This window comes from Schistocerca nitens, chromosome 4, assembly GCF_023898315.1.
Source record: "Schistocerca nitens isolate TAMUIC-IGC-003100 chromosome 4, iqSchNite1.1, whole genome shotgun sequence".
NCBI classification, from domain to species: Eukaryota; Metazoa; Arthropoda; class Insecta; order Orthoptera; family Acrididae; genus Schistocerca; species Schistocerca nitens.
The window spans coordinates 983,804,188-983,817,494 of record NC_064617.1 but is presented as its reverse complement, the minus strand read 5'-3'; positions in this window follow the sequence as shown (position 1 = coordinate 983,817,494).

Sequence of the window (13,307 nt, the reverse complement as noted above, 5' to 3'; positions counted from 1 at the left end):
CACAGAGACATCGCGAACACTGTGCATGCATTCAAAAATCAAATTACGATTCGTTCAGAAATGAACTTTGAATGTGTTAAAAAATGTTGAAAAACCGACAGGAATGCGTTTCAAAATCGCATGAATAATCCATATATCGATATACCAACGTGCGCTGGATGCTAGGAGCTTTGTAAAACAAGATCTTTTTCTTCTATGATATGAATTTGGCGGCCCCTGAAATTGCCGCCCTCGGCAGATACCCCGGTTTGTAAATCCCCCCTGACCCCCCCCCCCCCCCCACAAACTAGATGTCAGCCTGATGGAAGTTATACCCTGACCTGTTGGCACATGTCCTCTCCTCTAATCCTGTTACTTCTTCTTGTCAATGTTTTACCTATTTTCCTATCTTCCCCGATTCTACGGTATCCACCTCATTCCTTGTCTCATCAGTTCATCTAATTTTCGACATTCTTCTACAGCACCACATCTCCAACGCTTCGATTCTCTTTATTTCTAGTTTTCCCGCAATCCATGATTGATTGCTGTGTAATGTTGCACTCCAAATATATATTCTCAGTAATTTCTTCCTCATATTAAGACTGATGTTTGTTACTAGAAGAGTTCTCTTGGCCAGGAATGACCTTTTATCCGTTCTACTCTGCTTTTAATGTCACCCTTGTTTTGTCCGTAATTTTTTCTTTTCTAAGGCAGCAAAATATCTTAGCTTTGTCTACTTTGTGGTCACCAATATTTATTTCTGGTGTTCCTCACTTATTTCCTCTTTCTTCGATTTACATTCAATCGATATTCTGTTCCTATTACATTTTTGATTCCATTAAGCACATCGTGTAATTCCTCTTTTTCGGGGAAGATAGCAATGTCATTAGCAAATGTTAATGTTGATATCATTCCTCACTGGATTCTAATCCCAATCTCGAACTTTTCTGTTATTTTCGTCGCTCTTTATTCGGTGTATAGATTGAACAGTAGGGGCGAAAAACTACATCTCTGTCTTACACCTTTTTTAATCTACATCTACATCTACATGACTACTCTGCAATTCACATTTAAGTGCTTGGCAGAGGGTTCATCGAACCACAATCATACTATCTTCCTACCATTCCACTCGCGAACAGCGCGCGGGAAAAACGAACACCTAAACCTTTCTGTTCGAGCTCTGATTTCTCTTATTTTATTTTGATGATCATTCCTACCTATGTAGGTTCGGCTCAACAAAATATTTTCGCATTCGGAAGAGAAAGTTGGTGACTGAAATTTCGTAAATAGACCTCGCCGCGACGAAAAACGTCTTTGCTTTAATGACTTCCATCCCAACTCGCGTATCATATCTGGCACACTCTCTCCCCTATTACGTGATAATACAAAACGAGCTGCCCTTTTTTGCACCCTTTCGATGTCCTCCATCAATTACACCTGGTAAGGAGCACTTCGTTCTTGTTGTTCCATTCTAAATTGTTCCCTTTTGTTTCTTGCACATATTGTACATTATCGGGCTTTCCCCGATAGCTTAGTCTTATTTTCCTCAGGATTTCGCACATTTTGCGTCACTTTGCATTGTGCAACGATTTGCTAGGTAGAGAAATCCTATGAATGTTTGTAGATTTTTTTAATGTTGCTTCCGTTATCAATGTTTCGAAAGCAACACTTATTGTTATCTAACAGGTCCTCAATTTCCTTTTTCTATTCTTCTTTAAGTTATTCTTCTGAACGGTCCTGAGAATTTGTGTGCGGTTACATAGGGACTCATCATCAGATGGTGCACATTGTCGCGAATAGTAGGAATTAAAATCATGTAGGCTGCAGGCTGGAAAATTATTGCTACAGATCAAGTGAGGCGGACGTGACCAGACTATCTCATGTGTAATGTGTACTCGACTAACAAGAGCGGAGTATGCAGTATCACGAGGCTCAAGCACAGTTAGTGGCAACCCTTGGACACAGCAAACAGTGGAGAATGGCTAGTTCATCACGTAGGCATCACATGCTGCCACGTGACTAGCCTACTCAGGGCTCAAAGTTCGGGGGTGCTAGAACCTTCTAGAACAAGTGGTGCCGGGTGCACTACCCCCTATAAAAGCGGATAGCCGCTAGATCGAAGGACAGTGATGGAGGGAGGTACTTAGGACGCCGGTCCACGTTAGTCTGTGTCGGGATGCTGCAAGAGTTGCAGGAGAGTATTGAGCACAGCAACAAGTAGGGACTTAGGCTGAATCGACACAGCTGACAGTCTGGTGCGCTCGCCTCTGCTGTATTAGGACTTAGGTTTGGGAATTTAGGGATGGCAACGGCATAGCCAGATAGACAATCATTGGAAACTGTATATAGAATCTTATTTAAATCACAAGTGCCAGGGGTACTTCCAGTATAATCGTTCTATACATCCAGTGTTCATACATGGAAGCTTCCCTAAGATCCTATCCGAGTTCCGTACTCTAGCTCACCTTGCAGCCTTCTCTACCACGGAGCAGTGAGGAGTTGGCGGCCCACACCACCGAGACCTCATGCCAAGTAAGTTCTCTGACGCGCACCAACGCAGTCCTTCCACTCCCTCTCAGGACACGTCAGTGGGACACGACAACATTCCCTTTAATGTTTGTTCGTAGCGTTGCGGGGTTTGACGCCTGTGGCAAGGTAGAAAAAAACAAAACAAGTAATCACTGAATGTGGCGAAGTTTCTGGAATTATTTACGTCATAACGGCGACGTAATGTTATTACATTTATTTGAATCGCCGAGGTTAATCTCAGCGCACAAATCGCTCTGGAAATCGTAGTTTATGTTTTCCAGTTATGATAATTACTCACCGTGCCACAAACTATGCCACTCGCGAGCACGATTTATGGGTGCTGATCGGCCCGTTTCCAGCGCTGTGCAACACTTCACAGTTCCTACGTGCTTTACAGAATGCAAACAAACCAAATAGTGGGACTGAAGCTAATGTTCAAAATTTTTGTGTTGAAGCAAAATTTTCAACGTACAACACATCAAATATTTGAAAGTTATAACTAATCTTGAATGACAAGCAGGAAGCACACACACACACACACACACACACACACACACACACACACACACACACTAACATATATATTTCGTATATATTACATTGATCATTACAAAAACAACAGGCTCTTTACTGAGTTTCTAATGCTAGGATTCAAATGACATTTCACCTATATTACTTTGTATTTAAACTAAATTTGAAGTTTATATTTGTTGTTTGGCTTGCATTATTTAAGGATAGAAATTAATTCCATCATGTGTTTATTATTCAACTGTAAACTGTGTTTTGGAATGTATACTGTTAAGTTTCTCATTTAAACTCTCTGGTTCAGTGGTTGTACAATTGTAAAGCATCAAACGGAGGGAGGTGACGCACACTGGACTGGAATTCGGGAGGATGACGGTTCAAACCAGCATCCGACCATCCAGATTTATATTTTCTGTGATTTCCCTAAATCAATAGAGGCAAATGCCGGGATGGTTCCTTTGAAAAGGCATGGCTGATTTCATTCTCCATAATCGAAGCTTTTGCTCCATCTCTGATGACCTCTATGTCGACGGGACATTAAACTCAATATTTCTTTCTTTCCTTCGTTCTGCAAAGCAACAAGGTGTCCTCAATATAAAGTTTATGATAAACAATTTTGTCCTTTAGCGTTAGGTTTGCTTCAAAAATTCTGTTTTCTAGGTCATTAACATAGATGTCAGCAGCTCACGCAGCTAAGATACTGCCCATTGCTCAACTGTCATTCTGAATGTACATTTTCTTATGAAAGGCAGAGTAATTGTGGGTCGGTGCTAGCTAGAGAAATTCTGTTAGTTCGTAGGCCCTATGCAACTTAACTTCTTAAGTTTTAGTAAGATATTTTTATTATTTATTAAAGATTTTTTTTTGTTATTAAGGACATTGGCTGTAACCACTTTCTAGTTACTTTAGAGATAAAAAGACGTGGAAGACGGTGGAAATAAACAAATAAAAAAAACAAAGAAAGCGAAAAATCTGAGATTCAAAGTTTATGTCCTACAGGAAGAACTGATAAGGCATTTATATCAAGAAAGACTCACACAAGAACTGAAAATGATTGAAACTAAATACAATAGTGCAGAAGAATGGGAAAGATTAAAATCAGCAGTGGTAAATATGGATAATGAGACACAAAGGAGAAATTGAGTACGACTCACTCGCTCCTACCGTTGCTTTTCGGACAGACGACGGGAGGAACTGTGCTTCCTAGTGCAAGCGTGGCGAAGATTACTTGTTTCATTATTTATAGTTTATTTAGCTTGACCATATTAGCACCTTAAGGTCCTTTCTTGCAACTGACAAGCATAGACACATACATAAAATTACGTGACAATCGCTTTAATAACTACGTATAGTCCGCCCCGGTAGCTGAGTGGTCAGTGCGACAGAATGTCAATCCTAAGGGCCCGGGTTCGATTGCCGGCTGGGTCGGAGATTTTCTCCACTCAGGGACTGGGTGTTGTGTTGTCCTAATCATCGCCATTTCATCCCTAACGACGCGCAAGTCGGCGAAGTGGAGTCAAATCGTAAGACTTACACCTGAGAGGAGGCCCTAGTCACACGACATTTATTTTCTATCTACATATAAACTGAAGGGGAATGACCGTTATCAACTGCAGCGGGACATTAAGCGGAGTCAGCGGCGACGAACGAAAATGTGTACCGGATCGGCATCCGAGCCCCGGATTTCCTGCTTACTAGGCAGGTGCGGTAACCCCTGCGCCATCCGGGACACAGTATTAACACAACTGCACGGACGCTCTCGCTAAGACACAAGGCCGATCCATGCTCCCATCGAGTGCCATCTCTCCGAAGTACCTGTCCAGTACTGTTCGCTACTTAGAGACTCCCTCAGGAGGCTGGATGTATTTGTGCATTCGCACTGGAGAACGTGGATACAGTGCCCACTAGGCTTATCAGTTATTTGAATGCACAATGTCTGTGACGCTTGATGGGAGTTTGGATCGGCCGTGAGGCGTATCGAGATAATTCGTGCAGTTGCGGTAACACTGTGTCCCGGATGGTGCTGTGATTACCGCACCTACCAAGTAAGCAGGAGATCCCGGGTTCAAATCCCGGTCCGGTACACATTTTCGTTCGTCGCGGCTGATTCCACTTTATGTCCTGCTGCAGCTGATAGCAGTTAAAATATAGTGTTTCACAGATGGTGAATCTGCGTGGTGTCTGTTCTTTCGAAGGAACAGACACTGTGCATTCAGATGAAACAATAATAATAATTTGAATTATTAATAAAAATATGAATTGGCAATAATAATAATAATAACAATGATAATAATAGTAACACTAATGTTGTTGTTGTTGTTGTGGTCTTCAGTCCTGAGACTCGTTTGATGCAGCTCTCCATGCTACTCTATCCTGTGCAAGCTTCTTCATCTCCCAGTACCTACTGCAACCTACATCCTTCTGAATCTGCTAAGTGCATTCATCTCTTGGTCTCCCTCTACGATTTTTACCCTCCACGCTGCCCTCCAATACTAAATTTGTGATCCCTTGATGCCTCAGAACATGTCCTACCAACCGATCCCTTCTTCTGGTCAAGCAGTGCCACAAACTTCTCTTCTCCCCAATCCTATTCAATACTTCCTCATTACTTGTGTGATCTACCCATCTAATCTTCAACATTCTTCTGTAGCACCACATTTCGAAAGCTTTATTCTCTTCTTGTCTAAACTACTTATCGTCCATGCTTCAATTCCATACATGGCTACACTCCATACTAATACTTTCAGAAGCGACTTCCTGACACTTAAATCTATACTGGATGTTAACAAATTTCTCTTCTTCAGAAACGCTTTCCTTGCCATTGACAGTCTACATTTTATATCCTCTCTACTTCGACCATCATCAGTTATTTTGCTCCCCAAATAGCAAAACTCATTTCGTAATCTAATACCCTCAACATCACCCGACTTAATTCGACTACATTCCATTATCCTCGTTTTGCTTTTGTTGATGTTCATCTTATATCCTCCCTTCAAGACACCATCCATTCCGTTCAATTGCTCTTCCAAGTCCTTTGCTGTCTCTGACAGAATTACAATGTCATCGGCGAACCTCAAAGTTTTTATTTCTTCTCCATGAATTTTAATACCTACTCCGAATTTTTCTTTTGTTTCCTTTACTGCTTGCTCAATATACAGATTGAATAACATCGGGGAGAGGCTACAACCCAGTCTTACTCCCTTCCCAACCACTGCTTCCCTTTCATGTCCCTCGACTCTTATAACTGCCATTTGGTTTCTGTACAAATTCTAAATAGCCTTTCGCTCCCTGTATTTTACCCCTGCCACCTTTAGAATTTGAAAGAGAGTATTCCAGTCAACATTGTCAAAAGCTTTCACTAAGTCTACAAATGCTAGAAACGTAGGTTTGCCTTTCCTTAATCTTTCTTCTAACATAAGTCGTAAGGTCAGTATTGCCTCACGTGTTCCAGTATTTCTACGGAATCCAAACTGATCTTCCCCGAGGTCGGCTTCTACTAGTTTTTCCATTCGTCTGTAAAGAATTCGTGTTAGTATTTTGCAGCTGTGGCTTATTAAACTGATTGTTCGGTAATTCTCACATCTGTCAACACCTGCTTTCTTTGAACCATGGACCTTGCCATTGGTGGGGAAACTTGCGTGGCTCAGCGATACATATAGCCGTACCGTAGGTACAACCACAACGGAGGGGTATCTGCTGAGAGGCCAGACAAACGTGTGGTTCCTGAAGAGGGGCAGCAGCCTTTTCAGTAGTTGCAAGGGCAACAGTCTGGATGATTGACTTATCTGGCCTTGTAACAATAACCAAAACGGCCTTGCTGCGCTGGTACTGCGAACGGCTGAAAGCAAGGGGAAACTACGGCCGTAATTTTTCCCGAGGGCATGCAGCTTTACTGTATGATTAAATGATGATGGCGTCCTCTTGGGTAAAATATTCCGGAGGTAAAATAGTCCCCCATTCGGATCTCCGGGCGGGGACTACTCAAGAGGATGTCGTTATCAGGAGAAAGAAAACTGGCGTTCTACGGATCGGAGCGTGGAATGTCAGGCCCCTTAATCGGGCAGGTAGGTTAGAAAATTTGAAAAGGGAAGTGGATAGGTTAAAGTTAGATATAGTGGGAATTAGTGAAGTTCGGTGGCAGGAGGAACAAGACTTCTGGTCAGGTGACTACAGGGTTATAAACACAAAGTCAAATAGGGGTGATGCAGGAGTAGGTTTAATAATGAATAGGAAAATAGGAACGCGGGTAAGCTACTACAAACAGCTTAGTGAACGCATTATTGTGGCCAAGATAGATACGAAGCCCACACCTACTACAGTAGTACAAGTTTATATGCCAACTATCTCTGCAGATGACGAAGAAATTGAAGAAATGTATGATGAAATAAAAGAAATTATTCAGATAGTGAAGGGAGACGAAAATTTAATAGTCATGGGTGACTGGAATTCGAGTGTAGGAAAAGGGAGAGAAGGAAACGTAGTAGGAGAATATGGATTGGGGCTAAGAAATGAAAGAGGAAGCCGCCTGGTAGAATTTTGCACAGAGTACAACTTAATCATAGCTAACACTTGGTTTAAGAATCATGATAGAAGGTTGTATACCTGGAAGAATCCTGGAGATACTAAAAGGTATCAGATAGATTATATAATGGTAAGACAGAGATTTAGGAACCAGGTTTTAAATTGTAAGACATTTCCAGGGGCAGATGTGGATTCTGACCACAATATATTGGTTATGAACTACAGATTGAAACTGAAGAAACTGCAAAAAGGTGGGAATTTAAGGAGATGGGACCTGGATAAACTGAAAGAACCAGAGGTTGTAGAGAGTTTCAGGGAGAGCATAAGGGAACAATTGACAGGAATGGGGGAAATAAATACAGTAGAAGAAGAATGGGTAGCTTTGAGGGATGAAGTAGTGAAGGCAGCAGAGGATCAAGTAGGTAAAAAGACGAGGGCTAGTTGAAATCCTTGGGTAACAAGGGAAATATTGAATTTAATTGATGAAAGAAGAAAATATAAAAATGCAATAAATGAAGCAGGCAAAAAGGAATACAAACGTCTCAAAAATGAAAGCGACAGGAAGTGCAAAATGGCTAAGCAGGGATGGCTAGAGGACAAATGTAAGGATGTAGAGGCTTATCTCACTAGGGGTAAGATAGATACTGCCTACAGGAAAATTAAAGAGACCTTTGGAGAAAAGAGAACCACTTGTATGAACATCAAGAGCTCAGATGAAAACCCCATTCTAAGCAAAGAAGGGAAAGCAGAAAGGTGGAAGGAGTATATAGAGGGTCTATACAAGGGCGATGTACTTGAGGACAATATTATGGAAATGGAAGAGGATGTAGATGAAGATGAAATGGGAGATAAGATACTGCGTGAAGAGTTTGACAGAGCACTGAAAGACCTGAGTCGAAACAAGGCCCCCGGAGTAGACAACATTCCATTGGAACTACTGATGGCCTTGGGAGAGCCAGTCCTGACAAAACTCTACCATCTGGTGAGCAAGATGTATGAGACAGGCGAAATACCCTCAGACTTCAAGAAGAGTAACACTAATAATAGTGATAAAATAATGGAGGAATTAAGAATGGTATTAATCAGATATTACAAACAAAGCCGATAATAATTGCATTATTAATAGCAAAAATAATTTGCAACAGTAATAATAATAGTAAAAGTAACAATAGCAACAGTAAATGTGACACATATGATCGAATGGAATGCAGTGACCGAGAGGGATAAATAAATTGCATAATCAATGTTGTATGTGACTGCCCGCAGTTAAAAAGTTGCCACATACTTTTAAAAAGCTCTCCGACATCACAATAAGGGTTCGATTTTGTCGACACCGGCATATCCTGAATCTGGAGCACCTAAGACATTAGTACATGGGTCAAGTTCCTGTTTCCCTATACGTCATTTGCATGGCCTTAAAATGATTATTTGAAAAATGATATTCAAAAATGCTTTCGACACCGGCATACCCTGAATCTGGAGCCCCTAAGACATTAATACATGGGTTAAGTTGCTGTTTCCCCATACGTCATTTGCATGGCCCTAAAATGATTATTTGAAAATTGATATTGAAAGAATGCTTTTATGTACCAAGCACTTCTTCCATTAAAACTTATAAACCACTGAAGCAATTAAAAGGCCTTCTGTGTGCAGTGCTGTTAAATAAATAACATTAAGGATCGTTTCGGTTCTAAAGCAAAGATCTCCTACTACAAATTTTAATATTTGAAAATTTTATTTCTACATATCTTGCTCTGTATCGTTGTGTGTGTCTCGCTTAGTGTGAAGTGTTCAGTGTTAATTTAGCGTTTCGTGTTGCCAATGTTCTCAGATAATAATCTGGAAAAAGAATTCAAAATTGTTCTTGGATTAGGAGAAACTAAAAATGTGAACGTAAGTAATTGTACGTGCAATGTTCGGTGCTTTATGCATTCTTGTACGAGTATTAAGTGTTTTTACAATTACTAGGCAGTGTGAATCAGTATAATCAGAAATCATTTATAATAGCAAATTTTTTTTTGCCCTGCGCACGTTGTGAAATTACGTATTTCTATTACTCATGCGATTACGGTTTTAGTCCAATTCGAGTTTCATTTTGTTCTAAAATCGTATAAATTTTTAAAAGCACACAAACTTTTTGTAACCACTTCCTCCTTTGTGGTCAACGCTACAATTATTCTATTAATGAACTTAGTTTCGAAATTATTACAGCTGAGTGTACAATTTTAAACGTGGTTGTGAGATAGCAAGCGTACAAGAATGTGACAGGTATAAAAGAACCAACCGGTTACAAAAAAATTTTACTTGTAGCAGGCCTCGACACCGACTATGGGTATCTTGGTCAGATAATCCACGATTACGTAAAAAGATTATAAATAAACATTAATACAGAGAAAACTAGTTAATAACCAATTGTTATTCTGGACAGTTTTATAAGAATACTGTATGCACATGTAATAATTGTTGATCGAATTTAAGGGCAATAATACTCTCGTTATTCTGAACAGATATACAACAAGACTGTATGCACATGAAGTAATTAATTGTTGATCGAATTTAAGAGCAATAATACTCTCGTTATTCTGAACAGATATATAACAAGACTGTATGCACATGAAGTAATTAATTGTTGATCGAATTTAAGAGCAATAATACTGTCGTTATTCTGAACAGATATATAACAAGACTGTATGCACATGAAGTAATTAATTGTTGATCGAATTTAAGAGCAATAATACTCTCGTTATTCTGAACAGATATACAAGAAGACTGTATGCACATGAAGTAATTAATTGTTGATCGAATTTAAGAGCAATAATACTGTCGTTATTCTGAACAGATATATAACAAGACTGTATGCACATGAAGTAATTAATTGTTGATCGAATTTAAGAGCAATAATACTCTCGTTATTCTGAACAGATATATAACAAGACTGTATGCACATGAAGTAATTAATTGTTGATCGAATTTAAGAGCAATAATACTGTCGTTATTCTGAACAGATATATAACAAGACTGTATGCACATGAAGTAATTAATTGTTGATCGAATTTAAGAGCAATAATACTCTCGTTATTCTGAACAGATATATAACAATACCGTATGCACATGAAGTAATTGTTGATCGAATTTAAGAGCAATAATACTCTCGTCACATCATTAAGAAGTTAATATTGAACCATATAAAATTACAATGAAACTGACATAAAGCTGGCAGCTGCCAGTAAAACTTCAGCTACACAGAGTAGAACGCTACACGCCACTACGTGCAGCGAGAGATAACAGTCACTGGAAGCGGCATCAGACTAGGAGACACACACGCCGAAGTTGCCACAACACTGGGCAAGAAACAAGTCCTGCCATCTATCTTTTTCGTTTATTATGCTGTAATCTTTTTGTACAAAAATGTACCTAATATTTGCTTTCGCATTGTCCTGTACTAATTTTTCATTTCTCGTAATAATGGCTATTGATTTTTGAGATGAACGCTTGTATGCTACTTAATATATTTTTCGTAAATTTGTTAGTAGATGACACTACTTGTTTCTTGTCCAGCGTTGTGGCAACTTCGGCGAGTATGTCTCTTAGTCTGATGCCACCTATAGTTACTGTTATCTCTCGCAGCTCTTAACATCGTGTACCTTGCTACTGGAGCTGTAGTTTTACTGGCAGCCGCCAGGTTCATGTCCATTTCGATGTCTTTAATTCTGTATGGTTTAATATTGACTTCTTAATGCGACGAGTGTATTATTGCTCTTAAATTCATTCGTTAGCTACTACATGTGAGTACACTCTTCTTACAGATCTGTTTCCGCAGAAATCTAGGAACACGCGAGACGATACTGAGCTTACGACTTAGAAGATAAGTTAAGGACAGGCAAAAATCTGTAGCATTTGTAGACTTAGAGAAAGCATTTGATAATGTTGACTGCAACACTCTCTTTCAAATTCTTAAGGTAGCAGCGGTAAAATACAGGAAGCAAAGGCTATTTACAATTTGTACGGAAACCAGATGGCAGTAATGATAGTCGAGGGGCATGCAAGGAAAGCAGTGGTTGAAAAGGGAGTGAGATAGGGTTGTAGCCTATCCCTGATGTTATTCAATCTGTATATTGAGCAAGCAGTAAAGGAAACCAAAGAAAAATTTTGAGTAGGAATTAAAGTTCAAAGAAAAGATAAAAAAACTTTGAAGTCTGCCGACGACATTGTAATTCTGTCAGAGACAGCAAAGGACTTGGAAGAGCAGTTCAACGGGAAGGACACTGACTTGAAAGGAAGACACAAGACGAACATCAACAAAAGCAAAACAATGATAAAGGAATGTAGTCGAATTAAATCTGCTGATGCTGAGGAAATTAGAGTAGGAAAGGAGACGCTTAAAGTAGTAGTCGAGCTTTAGTATTTGGGCAGTAAAATAGCTGGTGATGAACGAAGTAGATAATACAAAATGTAGATTGGCAGTGGCAAGAAAATGTGTTCAAATGTGTGTGATATCTTATGGGACTTAACTGATAAGGTCATCAGTCCCTAAGCTTACACACTACTTAACCTAAATTATCCTAAGGACAAACACACACACCAATGCCCGAGGGAGGACTCGAACCTCCGCCGGGACCAGCCGCACAGTCCATGACTGCAACGTCTGAGACCGCTCGGTTAATCCCGCGCGTCGCAGTGGCAAGATAAACGTTGTTGAAAGAGAGAAGTTTGCTAAGATTGAATATAGATTTAAAAGTTAGGAGGTCTTATTTGAAAGTATTTGTCCGGAGTGTAGCTACGTATGGGAGTGAAACATGGTCGATAAACATTCTAGACAAAAAGAGAATAGAAGCTTTCGAAACGTGGTCCTACAGAAGAATGTTGATGATGGAGAGATCACGTAACTCATAAGGAGGTGCTGAAGAGAATTGGAGAGACAATAAATTTGTGATACAATTTGATCAAAAGAATTGATCGGTTGATTGGACACATTCTGAGACGTCAGGGGATCACCAACATGGTATTGGAGGGAAGTGTGGGGAGTAAAAATCGTAGACGGAGACCAAGAGATGAATACAGGAAGCAGACTCAGAAAGATGAATGGTTCGGAGACGAAGAGTCTTGCACAGGATGGAGTGGCATGGAGAACTGCATCAAACCCGTCTTCGGACTGAACACCACAACAACATAAATGTGTTCGTAGTAAAACTTGGTTATTCTTTACTTTTCCATCTTTAATTTTTATTTATAACATTTTAGGTAATGTTGAATTATCTCATGAAGACATCCATCGTCGGTGTTGAAACAGGTAAAAGTAAAATAGTGTTGCAGCCGGTTTGCTGTTTCATGGCTGTCATGCAGTTGAGCGTGGAGTTTCTCTCATCCCCGGCAGTGAACCGTATACGTTACTCACTTAGATTTAGCTTCTTTAACAATGAACGTCCTCTACAACTTCCCTTTACAGCACCTTAAAAGTTTCACACGATACGGGAGTCTGAAAGTGAGCAGTCAAGTAGTCATGTAATCCAACTCATTCTTGTTCTTGAATGTACCTAGTGTGTGGTGTTAACTTACATTTCAGCCCCACATATCCTTTTATACGTGTTGCACGTTTCATAGGCGTTTGTACTGCGGCGGAGCGGTTCTTTCCATCCCTTTACGACGAACCTGGACCTACCTGTGAACATTGTCTCAGCAGATCATCAGTAGGAAAGCCGAGGGAAACCTACTGTACTTCGACGTGAATCAGGCTGCAATTAAAGTCACTAATC